General features: G+C 41.0%; 1 non-coding gene across 1 annotated transcript; it reads right to left on the bottom strand.

Moving 5' to 3' along the window:
- Positions 1-15,439: 15,439 nt before the first annotated feature.
- On the bottom strand, positions 15,440-15,547 carry LOC130983691 (small nucleolar RNA R71). The gene has a single exon (XR_009087670.1). It is a non-coding gene; the product is annotated as a small nucleolar RNA R71 (small nucleolar RNA).
- Between the last annotated feature and the right edge of the window lie 6,993 nt (positions 15,548-22,540).

Genomic DNA, 22,540 nt, shown 5'->3' with positions numbered 1-22,540 from the left:
AAAAAGTGTGGCCAAGGAAGGAAGAAGTGTGGCACAATAATGAAGGAAAACCATGAAGCTCTCTCCAAGAGCACCATGCTCACCAAGGGAGCGCTACATTTTCCCTCAAGGGACCAAGGCACAATGCTCTGCTCACTTTGTGAGCTGAGCACAATATGAAGCCAAGAAAAAAGGAAAGGAAAAACAATGCTCAGCTCACCAAGTGAGCATTATCGGGCTCTCACAAGAAATAAATCAAAGAAAATAAGTTGCCAATGCTTGCTCCAAGGATTGAACCCATGACCAAAGGGGGTTGGGGGAGCGCTACTCACATGGGAAAATGAGCCAAAAATGGCCAAATGCATCCTCCAAGGTTCGAACCAAGCACCTAGAGGAAGCAAGGAGCAAGGCGCCACTTCCTTCACCAAGAGAAAAGCTTCAGCGCATGCTTCCCTCAAGTTTCGAACCAAGGACCTTCCCTTGGATGCCTCAATTCTCAGCTCACTTGGAGAGCTGAGCGCTACCCATGGTGCATCACACAAAGCATCTTGTCACGGTCCAGGGGCACAAGGCGCGCAACAATTTTGCACCAAGGCACCAATGCTCAGCTCACTTTGTGAGCTGAGCATTCCCGTGATGCCTCCCCCCCAACATTGCACGCTACAAGGGAACCCACACACAAGGCCTCAATGCTCAGCTCAACTTTTGAGCTGAGCATCCTCCTGGAAGTAATTTCTTCATAGGCTGAAAAATCAATTAAAAATCCAATTAAATTCAAATCTTCACCAAATTAAAAGCCCATCCAAATTCCAAAAATCCAAGAATAGAAAGTGTATAAATAGGAGCTAGTTTGATGTAATTAGGACCTCTAGAATCACTTTTGAATTTTTCTTGAATTTCCATTTTCACTTTTGAACTTTTATTTTGGAATTTAGTTCTTAGAGAATTGGGGAGGAGAATTGATCTCTCTTCTTCCTTGTTCTTGCTTGAGCACTCTTTACTTTTTATTTTCGATCTTGGGTGAAGAATTGAAGAACTTCTGTTTCAATCTCACCTTGAGATCCCTTGCTTAAATTTTATGCATAATTGAATTTCAATTTCCATTCACTGCTTCATCTTCTACTCTTTCTGCAATTTACTTTCCTTTAGTTCTTTTGCAATTGTTCTTGTTGGATCAAGGAAGGATTTGAGATCTAGACTTGTTTTCTAGTCTCTTCCACTCCTGAGATCTTCAACCTCTTTTAATTTGCTGTAATTTAGCATCAGTCATTCTCTGTTTTCATTCTCCAAGCAGTTTTTTTATCTTTCTCTTTGAGATCTATTACACTTCAATTCATCTTTAGTTCTTCTGCTAGTTGCAATTTACTTCTGTCTTGTTTAAATTCTGCAATCCCAATTCCCAATTCCTTTTATGATTCAAGCAATTTACATTTCTTGCACTTTAAGCTTCAGCCATTTACATTTCTTGCAATCTAAGTTTCTGCAATTTCATTTACTTGTTCTTTAAGATTCAGCTTCTTTGCTTCATTTGCTCTTTAATTTACTGCAATTGCCCCTCTCCTTTTACATTTCAAGCAATTTAGCTTCTGTCAGTTACAAACCACTCAACCAACATTGGATTCGCTTGACTAAATCAACCACTAAACTAAAATTGCTCAATCCTTCAATCCCTGTGGGATCGACCTCACTCATGTGAGTTATTATTACTTGATGCGACCCGGTACACTTGCCGGTGAGTTTTGTGTCGGATCGTTTTCCGCACATCACCATTCTCCTTAATTTTCACACAACACAAACTTCTCTTCTCCTTCTTGGCTGAATACACCTCTCCCCCTCTCCTCCATATTTTCTTCTTCTTCTTCTTCTTTTCTTTCTTCTCTTGCTCGAGGGTGAGCAATATTTTAAGTTTGGTGTGGTAAAAGCATAAGCTTTTTGTTTTTCCATTACCATTGATGGCACCTAAGGCCAGAGAATCCTCTAGAAAAGGGAAAGGGAAGACAAAAGCTTCCACCTCCGAGTCATGGGAGATGGAAAGATTCATCTCCAAAGCCCATCAAGAACACTTCTATGATGTTGTGGCCAAGGAGAAGGTGATCCCTGAGGTCCCTTTCAGGCTCAAGAAAAATGAGTATTCGGAGATCCGACATGAGATCCAAAGAAGAAGTTGGGAAGTTCTAACCAACCCCATTCAACATGTCAGAATCTTCATGGTTCAAGAGTTCTATGCCAATGCATGGATCACTAGGAATCATGATCAAAGTGTGAACCTGAATCCAAAGAATTATCTTACAATTATTTGGGGGAAATACTTAGATTTTAGTCCAGAAAATGTGAGGTTGGCATTCAACTTACCCATGATGCAAGGAGATGCACGCCCCTGCACTAGAAGGGTCAACTTTAATCAAAGGTTGAACCAAGTCCTTATGGACATATGTGTGGAAGGAGCTCAATGGAAAAGAGACTCCAAAGGCAAGTCGGTTCAACTAAGAAGACTTGACCTCAAGCCTGTAGCTAGAGGATGGTTGGAGTTCATTCAACGCTCCATCATCCCCACTAGCAACCGATCTGTAGTTACTGTGGATCGGTCCATCATGATTCATAGCATCATGATTGGAGAGGAAGTAGAAGTTCATGAAGTCATCTCCCATGAATTCTACAAAATAGCCAATAAGTCCTCTACTTTGGCAAGGCTAGCTTTTCCTCATCTTATTTGCCATCTACGTTACTCAGCTGGAGTTGTCATAGAAGGAGACATCCTCATTGAGGAGGACAAGACCATCACTAAGAATGGAATGGAGCTAACAAGAGAGCCCACTCATGGAACCTAAGAGATGCATGAGGAAGCTCATCACCAAGAAATCCCGAGATACCTCAAAGGATGCACTTTCCTCCCAACAACTATTGGGAACAACTCAACACTTCCCTAGAAGGTTTGAGTTACAATGTGGAACAATTAAGGGTGGAACATCAAGAGCACTCCATCATTCTCCATGAAATAAGAGAAGATCAAAGAGCAATAAGGGCGGAGCAACAAATGCAAGGAAGGGACACAGAAGAGCTTAAGGACATCATTGGTCCTTCAAGAAGAAGACGCCACTAAGGTGGACTCATTCCTTGTTCTTATATTTTTCTGCTTTTCAGTTTTTATATTATACGTTCATCTATGTTTTGTGTCTCTACTTCATGATCATTAGTATTTAGTAACTATGTCTTAAGGCTATGAATAATTCCATTAATCCTTCACCTCTCTTAAATGAAAAATGTTTTTAATTCAAAAGAACAAGAAGTACATGAATTTTGAATTTATCCTTGAATTTAGTTTAATTATATTGATGTCGTGACAATACTTTTTGTTTTCTGAATGAATACTTGAACAGTGCATATTTTTGATCTTGTTGTTTATGAATGTTAAAATTGTTGGCTCTTGAAAGAATGATGAAAAAGAGAAATGTTATTGATTATCTAAAAATTCATAAAATTAATTCTTGAAGCAAGAAAAAGCAGTGAAAAAGCAAAAAAGCTTGCAAAAAAAAAATATTGGCGAAAAAAAAATTCAAGCAGAAAAAGCCAATAGCCCTTAAAACCAAAAGGCAAGGGTAAAAAGGATCCAAGGCCTAAGCAGCTAAATCAAGCTGTCCCTAACCATGTGCTTGTGGCATGCGGGTCCAAGTGAAAAAAGAGTGTGCTTAAGAGCTCTGAACACCTCTAACTGGGGACTCTAGCAAAGCTGAGTCACAATCTGAAAAGGTTCACTTAGTCATGTGTCTGTGGCATTTATGTATCCGGTGGTAATACTCGAAAACAAAATGCTTAGGGCCACGGCCAAGACTCATAAAAGTAGCTGTGTTCAAGAATCAACAAACTTAACTAGGAGAATCAATAACACTATCTGAAATTCTAAGTTCCTATAGAAGCCAATCATTCTAAATTTCAAAGGAAAAAGTGAGATACCAAAACTGTTCAGAAGCAAAAAGCTACAAGTCCCGCTCATCTAATTAGAATTAATATTCATTGATATTTTGGGATTTATAGTATATTCTCTTCTTTTTATCCTAATTGATTTTCAGTTGCTTGGGGACAAGAAACAATTTAAGTTTGGTGTTGTGATGAGCGGATAATTTATACGCTTTTCGGCATTGTTTTTAGGTAGTTTTTAGTATGATCTGGTTACTTTTAAGGATGTTTTCATTAGTTTTTATGCAAAATTCACATTTCTGGACTTTACTATGAGTTTGTGTGTTTTTCTGTGATTTTAGGTATTTTTTGGCTGAAATTGAGGGACCTGAGCAAAACTCTGATAGGAGGCTGACAAAGGACTGCTGATGCTATTGGAATCTGACCTCCCTGCACTCGAAATATATTTTTTGGAGCTACAGAACTCCAAATGGAACGATCTTAACGATGATGGAAAGTAGACATTCAGAGCTTTCCGGCAATATATAATAGTTCATACTTTATTCGTGATTAGATGACGTAAACTGGCGCTCAACGCCAGTTCCATGCTGCATTCTGGAGTCAAATGCCAAAAACACGTCACGAACCATAGGTGAACGCCCAAAACACGTTACAACTTGGCGTTCAACTCCAAGAAAAGCCTCAGCTCGTGGATAGATCAAGCTCAGCCCAAGCACACACCAAGTGGGCCCCGGAAGTGGATTTATGCATCAATTACTTACCTCTGTAAACCCTAGTAGCTAGTTTAGTATAAATAGAACTTTTTAGTAGTTTATTAGGGGTATTTTGATCATTCTGTCTTTTGACCACATTTGGGGGCTGGCCATTTGGCCATGCCTGGACCTATCACTTATGTATTTTCAATGATGGAGTTTCTACACACCATAGATTAAGGGTGTGGAGCTCTGCTGTACCTCAGGTTTCAATGCAATTACTACTATTTTCTATTCAATTCGATTTATTCCTGTTCTAAGATATTTGTTGCACTTCAACTTGATGAATGTGATGATCTATGACTCACAACCACTTCAGTTCTACCTTAGACCGGGCGCATATCTCTTGGATTCCTTGATCAGAATCTTCGTGGTATAAGCTAGAATTGATGGTGGCATTCATGGGAATCCGGAAAGTCTAACCTTGTCTGTGGTATTCTGAGTAGGATACCAGGATTGAATGACTGCGACGAGCTTCAAACTCCTGAAGCCTGGGCGTTAGTGACAGACGTAAAAGAATCACGGGATTCTATTCCAACCTGATTGAGAACCGACAGATGATTAGCCATGCTGTGACAGAGCATTTGGACCATTTTTACTAAGAGGATGGGATGTAGCCATTGACAACGGTGATGCCCTACATACAGCTTGCCATGGAAAGGAGTAAGAAGGATTGGATGAAAGCAGTAGGAAAGCAGAGATTCAACAGGGACAAGCATCTCCATACGCTTATCTGAAATTTTCACCATTAATTTACATAAGTATTCCTATCCTATTTTATTTATCTTTTAATTATCTAATCCAATCACATTTGAATCAGCCTGACTGAGATCTACAAGATGACCATAGATTGCTTCATACCAACAATCTCCGTGGGATCGACCCTTACTCACATAAGGTATTACTTGGACGACCCAGTGCACTTGCTGGTTAGTTGTGCGGAGTTGTGACTAAGTGTAATTCACGTGTGAGAGCTACCAAATTATTGGAGCCATTGTTGATGATCACAATTTTGTGTACCAACTGTCGCTGTGATGTATGTTTTTCTGGTCTTCTTTTCGTCTTTTTGTATGCTTTCGGATGGATTTCCTGGCAGTTTAGTGCCTTTAGGGCTTCGCATGTTGCCGCTGCTTGAAAAAATTTTGCTCTTTTAATGGCTTTGTTCTGTCGATAGTTTTTCTTTTGATGGAGACAATGATTTCTGTTCCGGGTGTTGTTTCTGGTTACAAAGAAAAGGGTCGTTGCTGGGGTGTGAACTTGTAGATCCCCTTGGGTTCTTGTTCTGTGGCTGCCTCCAAAGGATGCCCCTGGATCTTTAGTGTAGGTCTTGGGGTTTCCTTTTTGTTCCTCATACTGTGCTGGGTTATGTAGCCGAGTTGTTTTGCTGTTGTCCGAGATGTTTTTAAGTAATCCAATATTCTTTTCTTATTATAGGACTAGTTGGCCTCATGGCTTGTCGCAAAAATATTGTTGAGACGTCTTCCCAAGTCCCTGAGGGCATGGCTGATTGGGTGGATTCTTTGGTTCTTCTGTGTATTTCTATGGTGGACTATGAGTTTTGTATAGAGCTGCAAAAACATCATAGGGTTTGTGGTACCGGTGCCCAGGAGAGGGATTATGAGCTTGTAGCGCCTGGTTCTAACGAGAGAGTTTGTTTTCCCACCTCAGTCGAGGGGGAGCGTCCCTTATTCTATGCTTATGAATATTTCTTTAGTCAGTTGAACATTACTTTTCCTTTTTCTATCTTTGAAATCGACTTGTTGTGGTCGTGTATTATTGCTCCATCCTAGCTTCATCCCAATTCGTGGGGTTTTATAAAAATTTTTCAGCTGCTGTGTCAAGAGTTAGGCATCAAGCCTTCTCTAACTATTTTCCTCTATTTGTTTGTTTCGACCAAGCTTGGGGCCTCTTCAAAAAAGAAAGCTTCTTGGGTTTTCTTTAGATCTGCTCAAGGACACAAAGTCTTTGCCATGTATGACGAGTCTTTTAAGGACTTTAAAAATAATTTCTTTAAATTTCGAGTTATTGAGGGGGTTCGCCCCTTTTTTCTTGATAAAAATGATGAATCTGCTTTTCTTCTTGAGTGGCAAAAGAATGTCATGGTATCTCGGTATACTTGGGAGATGTTGGACGAGGTCGAACAGGCCTTTGTGAGTGTTTTGGAGGATATTTGGGGGGAGCCTCCGCATCTGGATACTAAGAAGTTTCTGGTGGACCCATCTTTGGTCCGAAATGTGTTGGGTATTGACTGACGTGTTTTTATTTTATTCTATTTTACCTCTGTGATTCATGACTTTTGTTTGTTGATTTTGTCTTTTCTGTTTTTCAGAAATGTCGAAAAACAACGACTCCATGAAGGCTTTCAAAAAGGCCAGGAAGGTAGCCGCTGCACAAAACATCTCGATCATGGCGGCTGAGGAGGGGTCTTCTCAAACCACCATAAAGCCGCCCGTGCTGAATTCCCCTGGGCCGAGGAGGGTGATCCCTACTCCTCGGGTTCGCCTGGCAGATCCCCCACAAACTTCTGCTGCTGCTTCTGGTGCTCCTCCCTCGAAAAAGCAGAAAACATCTGAGCCCTTTAACCTGGATGCTCTGGATTTTGATGCTGTCGAGTTTGTTGACCAGCAAATTACCCCTTATGGTGGGCTTTCCATGGATGATGTGTCCCTTCTTCAGCACCTAGATTTCATCACCAAAAATAGTGTGAAGATGGCACATATGGGTGCGGCTATTTTCCGAACTGTTCAGGGTATCCCGATTCATGCTACAAAATCCTTCATGGAGGAGGCTAGATCGGAGATTGATCGGATCAAGGGTCTGAAGGAGGAATTGGAGGTGAAGTTGGCGAAGGTAGAAAAGGAACTAGAGGGTGAGAAGGCTAGGAGTTGGTGCATCTCCGAGATGACTTGGAAACTGCTCGGGTTGATTATGCCGAGGTCTAGGGTCACCTTGTAGGCAGCGTGACTGCCGCCTATGAGAACCTGATGGAGCAGTTCTGGATTGTTGCCCCTGATGCCGATTTGATTCTCGTTAGTCTTGATAATGTAGTAAAGGATGGCAAGATTGTCCCGGATGATCCCGATGATGACATTGAACCTCCTCCTGCGCCTCCTCTTAAAGCTTCTGCCATGCCGGTTTCTTCAGCCCCCTCGACCGTAGTTGAGCCAGATCCTGATTGTCAGATCTTGAATCGAGGCGATGGGACAGTGGATGCGGTGCCTCTCCATACTCGTCCTCCTTCACCTCATGTTGATGCTGCTACTGGGAAGCCTTTGGATCCTGTATGATTTCTCTGTCATGTTTGTGTATAGCTCGGCCTGTGGGCTTTGAACTCTTTTTTGTAAATGTTATTTTGTTGACTGTTGATACTTTCTGTTGCTTGTTTAGCAACTTTGTTTTAAAAAACAAAGTGACTTTTCGAGCTTTCTGGGCCGATTTGGGTGGCCTCTGATGCTTGCTATTATCATAATTTAGTAGTTTTTATATCTGTCTGCTTTGCACTCGTCTTGGCGCCTTCATAAGTTTCTATCTGACATGATTAACTTGATCCTTTGGCCTAACGCTGCTCTGATATTGCTAAACTTGGTTTTTGTTTGTTTGTAGCCCTCCTTTTTGGACCTTACTTAAGGTCTTCTTCCAAGGGTAGCTTTATCGTGTTGGTTCCTGTAAAATTACTCGGTAATCCTCTTTTGTTCAACTCTCTTTCAGGGATTACCTTTGTAGCTTTGTATCTTGGACCGACTTCGTCATGTCGGGCTTTGGTCATGTTACTTGATAATCCTCTTTCTTGGACCTTGTTCAGGTCTCTTTCAAGGATTTATCTTTTGTAACTTTATCTTTTCGGGCCGACTTTGTCACGTCGGGCCTTGTCGAGTTACTTGATAATCCTCTTTTTGGACCTTGTTTAGGTTTCTTTCAGGGATTATCTTTTGTAACTTTATCTTTCCGGGCCGAGTTTGTCACGTCGGGCCCTGTCGAGTTACTTGATAATCCTTTTTCTTGGACCTTGTTCAGGTCTCTTTCAGGAATTATCTTTTGTAACTTTATCTTTCCGGGCCGACTTTGTCACGTCGGGTCCTGTCGAGTTACTTGATAATCCTCTTTCTTGGACCTTGTTCAGGTCTCTTTCAGGGATTATCTTTTGTAACATTTTTGTAGGAGTCCGACTTCCTCATGTCGGGCTCTTCGAAGTTATAGTAATCCTCTTTTATAGGGTTGGCCAGACCTCTTTCCAGGGCTTTACTTATAACTTGGGTTGTTGTGGCTGGTCCGACTTTTTGTGCCGGCTAGTCTTTAAGTTATTTTATAGCAATCCATTTTATTAGTCTTATAGAAAGGTCCGTCAGGTCCTTTCTTTGGATCACTTTCTATAACTTCTTGCATTATTTTATTTTCATCTTTGCCGATTTTGTAGAATTTGGATTTTTAGCCCTCATTTTTATTGTGATCGCACAGTGAATTCGATTTTCACTTTTTGTCGATCTGTAGCTGATGCATGGAAAATCCGTCTAGTAACAAATCTCCCTTCGGCAAGTGTACCGAATTGTCATCAAGTAAAAACTCACTAGAGAGTGAGGTCGAATCCCACAGAGATTGATTTGATCAAACAACTTTAATTAGAGGAATGTTTTAGTTGAGCGAACCAGAATTTGAGTTGAGAATTGCAGAACATTAAATTGCAGAAAGGTAAATAGCAGAATAAGTAAATGCTAGAAATAAAGAGCTGAATGTAAATGGCAGAAGGTAAATGGCAGAATCTTAAATGGGAATGGGGGATATGCTCATAAAAGTGAATGGCAGAAATTAAAGAGAATGGGTAAGATCAGAAATGGGGAGTTCATTGGGCTTAGGAAATGTTGCATTCTCCAGATCAAATTCATTTTCATCTCTTCTTCAATCAATGCATTCATTGATCTCCTTGGCAATCTTAAGTGATCGGATTCCAATTCCTTGGTAATCCAATCTCTCAAATCTTGATCAATAGCCAATTCCTTGGTCAATTGCTCATGAGAAGAGATGAAGTATGGTCACTGATTATACCACATGCATTCTCAAATCAAGTATTGGTAGGATTATAGTCACATATCCATCCAAACCCAATTTGATCCATCATGAGAAAGCGTTTCTAGCATGATCTCTTCATTCCTCTTCCAAGGTTCCGAAAAGATCCAAGTATGAATAGTTTCTTTTCCAAGATAACTACCCAATTGGATGAAGATTGAAAGCTTTCTAGTAAAATCAAGAGAAAAGATTGAAGATGAAGAATGAAAACTAATATTGATCCATCAAATTGCAGCAGAGCTCCCTAACCCAATAAAAGGGGTTTAGTTGTTCATAGCTCTGAAAATTGAAAACAAAGATGGAGAATACATCATGAAAGTAAACTAGAAGTTGCAGAGAAAGTAAATACAGAGAGTAGTTCTATGCCCAAGGCTCCCTAAAGTTCCAACCAACCCTTTTCTAATTCAATGCTACTCCTATATATACTACTCTTCTGATCTTCTAGTTGATTCTTCAAATCTTGGGTGGGGGCCTCTTGGATCTTGAGTTTGAAGCAGTTATCCTCTTTATTGGGCTTAGCTTTGCTTGCAGAGAGAAAATGTGAAGTAGGCAGGGACTTCGGCTTAAGACGTGAATGGTGTCAACGTTAAGTGAAAGTGTGGGTTCGAGAACATTAGTGACAATCACCTTTTTCACTAACGTTTCTCTCCCAAATATGATCACGTTGACTTCAACGTTAGTGGCACTAACGTGACCACTAACATTGCCTCTTGGTCCTTCGCATACGTTATTGGGACTTACCTTTCCCAATAACGTGGTGAGTCACCCCTTCTCCTTATGTTAGAGTCCATGTTAACTAGGTTAACGTGGCTTCTAACATAGCATTGCCAATTCTTCGAGAACATTAGTGACACTTACCTTTGTCACTAACGTTTCAATGTTCCCCTACATCCGACGTTAGAGTCCACGTTAACTAAGTTAATGTGGCTTCTAACGTAGTCATGCTAGCCATCTCCAACATTAGTGACAAAGGTGAGTGACACTAACGTTGGCTCATCATCTCTTTATCCACGTTAGCTTCCACGTTAACAAAGTTAACGTGGGAGTTAACGTTGCTCATGGTGGCTCTTAGGTGTTCATCCCAACGTTAGTGACAAAGGTAAGTGTCACTAACATTGTCGATCAATTGCTCTCTCCACATTAGCTTCCACGTTAACTAAGTTAACGTGGGAGTTAACGTGGCTTATGGAGGCTTGGCCAACGTTAGTGACAAAGGTGAATGTCACTAACGTTGGCTTCTCTTTTGCTTCTTAACGTTAGAGTCCACGTTAACTAAGTTAACGTGGCAACTAACGTGGCCAATTATGAGCTTGGTCCAACGTTAGTGACAAAGGAGAGTGCCACTAACGTTGGCCTTGTTGTCTTCTTCCACGTTAGAGTTCACGTTAACTTAGTTAACGTGACTCTTAACGTGGGCTATGATGGCTTCGAGGGCGTTATTGGTGATTACCTTTCTCACTAACTTTGCAAGCTAGCTCCCATTCCACGTTAGAGGTCACGTTAGTTAAACTAACGTGGCTGCTAACGTGGTTCTTCTTTGCTTCTTTTGTCCTGAAATCAAGCAACAAAGTGCATCAAAGTTCTAGTACAAGTCATGAGTCATGCATCATCCAATTTGTCATATAATTCATGCAAAATTCACATGAAATCATGTAAAGTGCATGGTGGACGAAATTGTGATCCTCAAAGTTGGACTCTTTGTACTTGTATGAAATTTAATTCGAGATAATAATGGCTCTTGGCTATGTGTGGACAAAACTCCGTTCAACTAACCAGCAAGTGTACTGGGTCGTCCAAGTAATAAACCTTACGTGAGTAAGGGTCGATCCCACAGAGATTGTTGGTATGAAGCAAGCTATGGTAATCTTGTAAATCTCAGTCAGGCGGATAATAATTAATTATGGAATTTGGAAAATCAAATATGTGTAAATAAACATAAAATAAAGATAAAGTTACTCATGTAATTCCATGGTGGGAATTTCAGATAGGTGTAAGGAGATGTTGTGCTCCTCTTGAATCTCTGCTTTCCTACTGCTCTCATTACAGTTTTCTTACATCATTCCTTTCCATGGTAAGCTGTATGTAGGGCATTGATGAGCGGATAATTTGTACGCTTTTTGGCATTGTTTTTAGTATGTTTTTAGTATATTTGGTTGAGTTTTTAGTATATTTTTATTAGTTTTTAGTTAAAATTCACTTTTCCGGACTTTACTATGAGTTTGTGTGTTTTTCTGTGATTTCAGGTATTTTCTGGCTGAAATTGAGGGACCTGAGCAAAAATCTGATTCAGAGACTGAAAAGGACTGCAGATGCTGTTGGATTCTGACCTCCCTGCACTCGAAGTGGATTTTCTGGAGCTACAGAAGCCCAATTGGCGCGCTCTCAACGGTGTTAGAAAGTAGACATCCTGGGCTTTCCAGCAATATATGATAGTCCCTACTTTGCCCAAGATTTGATGGCCCAAACCGGCGTTCAAAGTCACCCTCAGAAATCCCAGCGTTAAACGCCGGAACTGGCACCAAAATAGGAGTTAAACGCCCAAACTGGCATAAAAGCTGGCGTTTAACTCCAGGAAGAGTCTCTACACGAAAATGCTTCATTGCTCAGCCCAAGCACACACCAAGTGGGCCCGGAAGTGGATTTTTATGTCATTTACTCATCTTTGTACACCCTAGGCTACTAGTTCTCTATAAGTAGGACCTTTTACTATTGTATTTTTCATCTTTGGACATCTAGTTCTTAGATCATTGGGAGGCTGGCCTCACGGCCATGCCTAGACCTTGTTCTTATGTATTTTCAACGGTGGAGTTTCTACACACCATAGATTAAGGTGTGGAGCTCTGCTGTACCTCGAGTATTAATGCAATTACTATTGTTCTTCTATTCAATTCCGCTTGTTCTTTGTCCAAGATATCACTTGTTCTTCAACTTGATGAATGTGATGATCCGTGACACTCATCATCATTCTCACCTATGAACGTGTGACTGACAACCACCTCCGTTCTACCTTAGATTGGGTGAATATCTCTTGGATTCCTGATACACGATGCATGGTTGATCGCCTGACAACCGAGTGCTCGCCTGACAAACGAGCCAGCCATTTCGTGAGATCAGAGTCTTCGTGGTATAGGCAAGAACTGATGGCAGCATTCAAGAGAATCTGGAAGGTCTAACCTTGTCTGTGGTATTCTGAGTAGGATTCAATGATTGAATGACTGTGACGTGCTTCAAACTCCTGAAGGCGGGGCGTTAGTGACAGACGCAAAAGAATCACTGGATTCTATTCCGGCCTGATCGAGAACCGACAGATGGATAGCCGTGCCGTGACAGGGTGCGTTGAACATTTCCACTGAGAGGATGGGAGGTAGCCACTGACAACGGTGAAACCCTTGCATAAGCTTGCCATGGAAAGGAGTAAGAAGGATTGGATGAAGACAGTAGGAAAGCAGAGAGACGGAAGGGAAGGCATCTTCATACGCTTATCTGAAGTTCCTACCAATGAATTACATAAGTATCTCTATCTTTATCTTTATGTTTTATTCATCATCTATACCCATTTGAGTCTGCCTGACTAAGATTTACAAGGTGACCATAGCTTGCTTCATACCAACAATCTCCGTGGGATCGACCCTTACTCGCGTAAGGTTTATTACTTGGACGACCCAGTGCACTTGCTGGTTAGTTGTGCGAAGTTGTAGTGATCACAATTTCGTGCACCAAGTTTTTGGTGCCGTTGCCGGGGATTGTTTTGTGTATGGACAACTGACGGTTCATCTTGTTGCTTAGATTAGGTATTTTTCTTCAGAGTTCTTAAGAATGAATTCTAGTGTTTCATGATGATCTGTTGAAGTCTGGCTGGCTGAGAAGCCATGTCTAATCTTATTGGACCGAGGTTTCAACTGATCATCACAAGAGCTTGTTGATCTCTATCAATCTGGCTATTGGGGCAATGATCTGCTAAGGCTTGGCTGGCCATTGGCCATGTCTAGTGTTTTGGACCGAAGCTTTCTTTGAAAGCTTGGCTGGCTGTGAAGCCATGTCTAATTCCTGGACCGGAGTCTTAGACTAGCATTGCAATGATTCCTGGAATCCAAATTAAGAATTCTGAAACCTTTATTTTCTATTTCCATATAATTTTCGAAAAAACACAAAAAAATTTCAAAATCATAAAAAACCAAAAAAGATTTTATGTTTCTTGTTTGAGTCTAGTGTCTAATTTTAAGTTTGGTGTCTTGCAATGCATTGTTTATTTGATCTTGGTTCTATTTTCAAGTCAATAGTACAGGGAACTAAAGATTCAGAACATGCAGCAGAGGAATTACACAGAAAAAGCTGGGCGTTCAAAACGCCCAGTGAAGAAGGACAGACTGGCGTTTAAACGCCAGCCAGGGTGCCTGGTTGGGCGTTTAACGCCCAAAAAGGTAGTGCATTGGGCGTTAAACGCCAGAATGTGCACCATTCTGGGCGTTAAACGCCAGAATGTGCACCATTCTGGGCGTTTAACGCCAGGATGGCACAAGGGGGAGGATTTTGTTTTCAAATCAATTTTTTTCAAGTTTTCAAAAGTTTTTCAAAATCAAATCTTTTTCAAATCATATCTTTTCAATCAAATGTTTTCAAAATCAATTTCTTTCCTTTTTCAAAGATACTTGCTAACAATTAATGATTTGATTGAACATTTCAAGTATGTTGCCTTTTCTGTTGAGAAAGGTTTAATGTTTGAATCATATCTTTTCTTGATAGCCAAGTTATTAATTTTTAAAATCAAATCTTTTTAAAATTTTTTTCAAATCATATCTTCTCAATCACATATTTTTTAAAACCAATCATATCTTCTTAACCTCATTTTTTTCAAAATAGTTTTCAATCAAATCTTTTTTACTTCTAATTTCAAAATCTTTTTCAAAAATCACTTGATTTCTTTCCCACTCTTATTTTTGAAAATTAATTAGTGTTTTTCAAAATGTTTTCAAATTCTTTTACTTAATTTTCGAAAAATTTCCTCCTCTCTTCTCACATCCTTCTATTTATAGAGTACCACTCCTCTTCAATGCACAATTCGAACTCTATCTGACTAAGTTCGAATTCTTCTCCTTCTTTCTTCCATTTTTCTTTTCCTCTGACACCTCAAGGAATCTCTATACTGTGACATAGAGGATTCCACACTTTCTTGTTCTCTTCTCTTTCATATGAGCAGGAACAAAGACAAAGGCATTCTTGTTAAAGCTGACCCTGAACCTGAAAGGACCTTGAAGCGAAAGCTAAGAGAAGCTAAGGCACAACTCTCCGTAGAGGACCTAACAAAAATCTTTAAACAAGAAGAAGACATGGCAGCCGAAAACAACAACAATGCCAACAATGCAAGGAAGGTGCTGGGTGACTTTACTGCACCTACTCCGGACTTCTATGGGAGAAGCATCTCTATCCCTGCCATTGGAGCAAACAAATTTGAGCTTAAGCCTCAATTAGTTTCTCTAATGCAACAGAATTGCAAGTTCCATGGACTTCCATTGGAAGATCCTCATCAGTTTTTAACTGAATTCTTGAAAATCTGTGACACTGTCAAGACTAATGGGGTTTACCCTGAGGTCTACAGACTTATGCTATTCCCTTTTGCTGTAGGAGACAGAACTAGGACATGGTTGGACTCACAACCTAAAGAAAGCCTGGACTCATTGGAAAAGCTAGTCAATGCCTTCTTGGCAAAGTTCTTTCCACCTCAAAAATTGAGTAAGCTTAGAGTGGAAGTCCAAACCTTCAGACAGAAGGATGGAGAATCCCTCTATGAAGCTTGGGAAAGATACAAACAATTGATCAGAAAGTGTCCTTCTGACATGCTTTCTGAATGGAGCATCATAGGTATTTTCTATGATGGTCTCTCTGAACTATCCAAGATGTCTTTGGATAGCTCTGCTGGAGGATCTCTTCATCTGAAGAAGACGCCTACAGAAGCTCAAGAACTAATTGAAATGGTTGCAAATAACCAATTCATGTACACTTCTGAAAGGAATCCTGTGAACAATGGGACTAATCAGAAGAAAGGAGTTCTTGAGATTGATACTCTGAATGCCATTCTGGCTCAGAACAAGATATTGACTCAACAAGTCAATTTGATTTCTCAAAGTCTGTCTGGAATGCAAAATGCACCAAGCAGTACTAAGGATGCTTCATCTGAAGAAGAAGCTTATAATCCTGAGAACCCTTCAATGGAAGAAGTGAATTACCTAGGAGAACCCTATGGAAACACCTATAATTCTTCATGGAGAAATCATCCAAATTTCTCATGGAAGGATCAACAGAGACCTCAACAAGGTTTCAACAACAATAATGGTGGAAGAAACAGGTTTAGCAATGGCAAGCCTTTTCCATCATCTTCTCAGCAACAGACAGAGATTTCTAAGCAGAACCCCTCTGACTTAGCAACTATGGTCTCTGATCTAATCAAAACCACTCAAAGTTTCATGACTGAAACAAGGTCCTCCATTAGGAATTTGGAGGCACAAGTGGGACAGCTGAGCAAGAAAGTTACTGAACTCCCTCCTAGTACTCTCCCAAGCAATACAGAAGAAAATCCAAAAGGAGAGTGCAAAGCCATCAACATGGCCAAATTTGGAGAGGAAGGAGAGGCAGTGAACGCCACTAAGGAAGACCTCAATGGGCGTGCACTGACCTCCACTGAGTTCCCTAATGAGGAACCATGGGAATCTGAGGCTCAAAATGAGACCATAGAGATTCCATTGGACTTACTTCTGCCATTCATGAGCTCTGATGAGTATTCTTCCTCTGAAGAGGATGAGTATGTCACTGAAGAGCAAGTTGCTAAATACCTTGGAGCAATCATGAAGCTAAATGACAAGTTATTTGGAAATGAGACTTGGGAGGATGAACCCCCTTTGCTCACCAAAGAACTGGATGACTTGTCTAGGCAGAAACTGCCTCAAAAGAGACAGGATCCTGGGAAGTTTTCAATACCTTGTACCATAGGCACCATGACCTTCAAGAAGGCCTTGTGTGACTTAGGGTCAAGTGTAAACCTCATGCCTCTCTCTGTAATAGAGAAGTTAGGGATCTTTGAGGTGCAAGCTGCAAAAATCTTACTAGAGATGGCAGACAACTCAAGAAAACAAGCCTATGGACTTGTAGAGGATGTTCTGGTAAAGGTTGAAGACCATTACATCCCTACTGATTTTATAGTCCTAGAGACTGGGAAGTGCATGGATGAATCCATCATCCTTGGCAGACCCTTCCTAGCCACAGCAAAGGCTGTGATTGATGTTGATAGAGGAGAGTTGATCATTCAAGTGAATGAAGAATCCTTGGTGTTTAAAGCTCAAGGATATCCCTCTGTCATCATGGAGAGGAAGCATGAAGAGCTTCTCTCAAAACAGAGCCAAACAGAGCCCCCACAGTCAAACTCTAAGTTTGGTGTTGGGAGGCCACAACCAAACTCTAAGTTTGGTGTTGAACCCCCACATTCAAACTCTAAGTTTGGTGTTGGGAGGTTCCAACATAGCTCTGAGCATTTCTGAGGCTCCATGAGAGTCCTCTGTCAAGCTAATGACATTAAAGAAGCGCTTGTTGGGAGGCAACCCAATATTATATTTTGACTATTTTCTTTTGTTATTTTATGTTTTTTGTAGGTTGATGATCATGAGAAGTCACAAAATCAATGAAAAAAGCAAAAACCGAATGAAAAACAGAAAGAAAAATAGCACACCCTGGAGGAGAGCTTGCTGGCGTTTAAACGCCTGTGAGGCTAGCAGATGGGCGTTTAACGCCCAGTCTGGCACCATTCTGGGCGTTTAACGCCAGAAAGGGGCACCAGACTGGCGTTAAACGCCAGAAAAGGGCAAGCTCCTGGCGTTAAACGCCAGAAATGGGCACCAGCCCGGCGTTTAACGCCAGAAATGGCTAAAAACACAATTTTGCATGCCATTTGGTGCAGGGATGACTTTTCCTTGACACCTCAGGATCTATGGGCCCCACAGGATCCCCACCTACCCCACCACTCTCTCTCTTTTCTTCCCCATTCACCAATCACCTCAACACCTCTTTCCAAAAAACCCTTCACCTATCAAATCCCTTCTTTCTCTTCACCACTCACATCCATCCTTCATAAAACCCCACCTACCTCACCATTCAAATTCAAACCACTTTCCCACCCAAACCCACCCTCACTTGACCGAACCTTACCCTTCCCCCTCTCCTATATAAACCCATCTTCACTCCTTCATTTTCACACAACCTAAACACCACTTCTTCCCCTTCTTGGCCGAACACAAACGCCATTCCCATCTCCCTCATTTCTTCTTCGTCTACTCTTTTCTTTCTTCTTTTGCTCGAGGACGAGCAAAAATTTCAAGTTTGGTGTGGTAAAAGCATTGCTTTTTGTTTTTCCATAACCATTCATGGCATCCAAGGCCGGAGAAACCTCTAGAAAGAGGAAAGGGAAGGCAAAAGCTTCCACCTCCGAGTCATGGGAGATGGAGATATTCATCTCAAGGGTGCATCAAGACCACTTCTATGAAGTTGTGGCCTTGAAGAAGGTGATCCCCGAGATCCCTTTCAAACTCAAAAAGGGTCAACTTTGATCAAAGGTTGCACCAAGTCCTCATAAACATTTGTGAAGAGGGCACTCAATGGAAGAGAAACTCAAGAGGGAAGCCGGTTCAACTGAGAAGGCATAACCACAAGCCCATCACTAAGAAAAGGATGGAGCAAACAAGAGACCCCTCTCATCATGAGATCCCTGAGATGCCTCAAGGGATGCACTTTCCTCCACAAGACTATTGGGAGCAACTGAACACCTCCCTAGGAGAATTGAGTTCCAACATGGGACAACTAAGGGTGGAGCACCAAGAACAGTCCATCCTCCTCCATGAAATTAGAGAAGATCAAAGAATCATGAGAGAGGAGCAACAAAGACAAGGAAGAGACATTGAGGAGCTCAAGCACTCCATAAAACCTTCAAGAGGAAGAACAAGCCGCCATCACTAAGGTGGACCCGTTCTTTAATCTCCTTGTTCTTTATTTTCTTGTTTTTCGAAAATTCATGCTTATGTTTATCCATGTTTGTGTCTTATGATCATTAGTGTCTTAGTGTCTATGCCTTAAAGTTATGAATGTCCTATGAATCCATCACCTTTCTTAAATGAAAACTGTTTTTAATCACAAAAGAACAAGAAGTACAGGATTTCGAATTCATCTTTAAAACTAGCTTAATTAGTTTGATGTGGTGGCAATACTTTTTGTTTTTTGAATGTATGCTTGAACAGTGCATATGTCTTTTGAATTTGTGGTTCATGAATGTTGGCTCTTGAAAGAATAATGAAAAAGGAGACATGTTACTGAGGATCTGAAAAATCATAAAAATGATTCTTGAAGCAAGAAAAAGCAGTGAATACAAAAAAAAAAAGAAGGAGAAAAACGAAAAAGAAAAAAAGGGGAGAAAGAAAAAGAAAAGAAAAAGAAAAGAAATAAAGTTGTGATCCAAGGCAAAAAGAGTGTGCTTAAGAACCCTGGACACCTCTAATTGGGAACTTTAGCAAAGCTGAGTCACAATCTGAAAAGGTTCACCCAATTATGTGTCTGTGGCATGTATGTATCCGGTGGTAATACTGGAAGACAGAGTGCTTTGGGCCACGGCCAAGACTCAATAAGTAGCTGTGTTCAAGAATTATCATACTTAACTAGGAGAATCGATAACACTATCTGGATTCTGAGTTCCTAAAGAAGCCAATCATTCTGAATTTCAAAGGATAAAGTGAGATGCCAAAACTGTTCGGAGGCAAAAAGCTACTAGTCCCGCTCATCTAATTTGGAGCTAAGTTTCATTGATAATTTGGAGTCTATAGTATATTCTCTTCTTTTTATCTTATTTGATTTTCAGTTGCTTGAGGACAAGCAACAATTTAAGTTTGGTGTTGTGATGAGCGGATAATTTGTACGCTTTTTGGCATTGTTTTTAGTATGTTTTTAGTATATTTGGTTGAGTTTTTAGTATATTTTTATTAGTTTTTAGTTAAAATTCACTTTTCTGGACTTTACTATGAGTTTGTGTGTTTTTCTGTGATTTCAGGTATTTTCTGGCTGAAATTGAGGGACCTGAGCAAAAATCTGATTCAGAGACTGAAAAGGACTGCAGATGCTGTTGGATTCTGACCTCCCTGCACTCGAAGTGGATTTTCTGGAGCTACAGAAGCCCAATTGGCGCGCTCTCAACGTAGTTGGAAAGTAGACATCCTGGGCTTTCCAGCAATATATGATAGTCCATATTTTGCCCAAGATTTGATGGCCCAAACCGGCGTTCAAAGTCACCCTCAGAAATCCCAGCGTTAAACGCCGGAACTGGCACCAAAATGGGAGTTAAACGCCCAAACTGGCATAAAAGCTGGCGTTTAACTCCAGGAAGAGTCTCTACACGAAAATGCTTCATTGCTCAGCCCAAGCACACACCAAATGGGCCCGGAAGTAGACTTTTATGTCATTTACTCATCTCTGTACACCCTAGGCTACTAGTTCTCTATAAGTAGGACCTTTTACTATTGTATTTTTCATCTTTGGACATCTAGTTCTTAGATCATTGGGAGGCTGGCCTCACGGCCATGCCTAGACCTTGTTCTTATGTATTTTCAATGGTGGAGTTTCTACACACCATAGATTAAGGTGTGGAGCTCTGCTGTACCTCGAGTATTAATGCAATTACTATTGTTCTTCTATTCACTTCCGCTTGTTCTTTGTCCAAGATATCACTTGTTCTTCAACTTGATGAATGTGATGATCCGTGACACTCATCATCATTCTCACCTATGAACGTGTGACTGACAACCACCTCCGTTCTACCTTAGATTGGGTGAATATCTCTTGGATTCCTGATACACGATGCATGGTTGATCGCCTGACAACCGAGTGCTCGCCTGACAAACGAGCCAGCCATTCCGTGAGATCAGAGTCTTCGTGGTATAGGCAAGAACTGATGGCGGCATTCAAGAGAATCCGGAAGGTCTAACCTTGTCTGTGGTATTCTGAGTAGGATTCAATGATTGAATGACTGTGACGTGCTTCAAACTCCTGAAGGCGGGGCGTTAGTGACAGACGCAAAAGAATCACTGGATTCTATTCCGGCCTGATCGAGAACCGACAGATGGATAGCCGTGCCGTGACAGGGTGCGTTGAACATTTCCACTGAGAGGATGGGAGGTAGCCACTGACAACGGTGAAACCCTTGCATAAGCTTGCCATGGAAAGGAGTAAGAAGAATTGGATGAAAACAGTAGGAAAACAGAGAGACGGAAGGGAAGGCATCTTCATACGCTTATCTGAAGTTCCTACCAATGAATTACATAAGTATCTTTATCTTTATGTTTTATTCATCATCTATACCCATTTGAGTCTGCCTGACTAAGATTTACAAGGTGACCATAGCTTGCTTCATACCAACAATCTCCGTGGGATCGACCCTTACTCGCGTAAGGTTTATTACTTGGACGACCCAGTGCACTTGCTGGTTAGTTGTGCGAAGTTGTAGTGATCACAATTTCGTGCACCAGGCATCACCGTTGTCAATGGCTACATCCCATCCTCTCAGTGAAAAAGGTCCAAATGCTCTGTCACAGCACGGCTAATCATCTGTCGGTTCTCAATCAGGTTGGAATAGAATCCCTTGATTCTTTTGCGTCTGTCACTAATGCCCAGCCTTCAGGAGCTTGAAGCTCGTCACAGTCATTCAATCCCGGAATCCTACTCGGTATACCACAGACAAGGTTAGACTTTCCGGATTCCCATGAATGCCGCCATCAATTCTACCATATACCACGAAGATTCTGATTAAGGAATCCAAGAGATATGCGCCCGGCCTAAGGTAGAACGGAAGTGGTTGTCAGTCACGCTCGTTCATAGGTGAGAATGATGATGAGTGTCATGGATCATCACATTCATCAAGTTGAAGTGCAACGAATATCTTAGAATAGGAATAAAGAGAATTGAATAGAAAATAGTATTAATTGCATTGAAACTTGAGGTACAGCAGAGCTCCACACCCTTAATCTATGGTGTGTAGAAACTCCACCGTTGAAAATACATAAGTGAAAGGTTCAGGCAAGACCGAATGGCCAGCAACCCAAAACGTGATCAATGGCTTCCTAAGATGAAGAATAAAACAAAACTGAGACCAAAGATGTCTAATACAATAGTAAATTATCCTATTTATACTAGACTAGCTACTAGGATTTACATGAGTAAGTAATTGATGCATAAATCCACTTCCGGGGCCCACTTGGTATGTGCTTGGGCTGAGATTGATCTATCCACGAGCTGAGGCTTCTTTTGGAGTTGAACGCCAAGTTGTAACGTGTTTTGGGCGTTCAACTTCGGGTCGTGACGTGTTTCTGGCGTTTTACTCCAGACAGCAACATGAAACTGGCGTTGAGTGCCAGTTTACGTAGTCAATTCCAGAATAAAGTATGGACTATTATATATTATTGGAAAGCTCTGGATGTCTACTTTCCAACGCCGTTGAGAGCGCACCATTTGGAGTTCTGTAGTTCCATAAAATCTATTTCGAGTGCAGGGAGGTCAGATTCCAACAGCATCAGCAGTCCTTTGTCAGCCTCCTATCAGAGTTTTGCTCAAGTCCCTTAATTTCAGCCAGAATTTACCTGAAATCACAGAAAAACACACAAACTCATAGTGAAGTCCAGAAATGTGAATTTAACATAAAAACTAATGAAAACATCCCTAAAAGTAGCTTGAACTTACTAAAAACTACCTAAAAACAATGCCAAAAAGCGTATAAATTATCCACTCATCACAACACCAAACTTAAATTGTTGCTT

The sequence above is a fragment of the Arachis stenosperma genome, chromosome 5 (genome assembly GCF_014773155.1).
Source record: "Arachis stenosperma cultivar V10309 chromosome 5, arast.V10309.gnm1.PFL2, whole genome shotgun sequence".
NCBI lineage: Eukaryota > Viridiplantae > Streptophyta > Magnoliopsida > Fabales > Fabaceae > Arachis > Arachis stenosperma.
The sequence above is the reverse complement of the archived record's forward strand: the minus strand, read 5'-3'. Positions and strand labels throughout refer to the sequence as shown.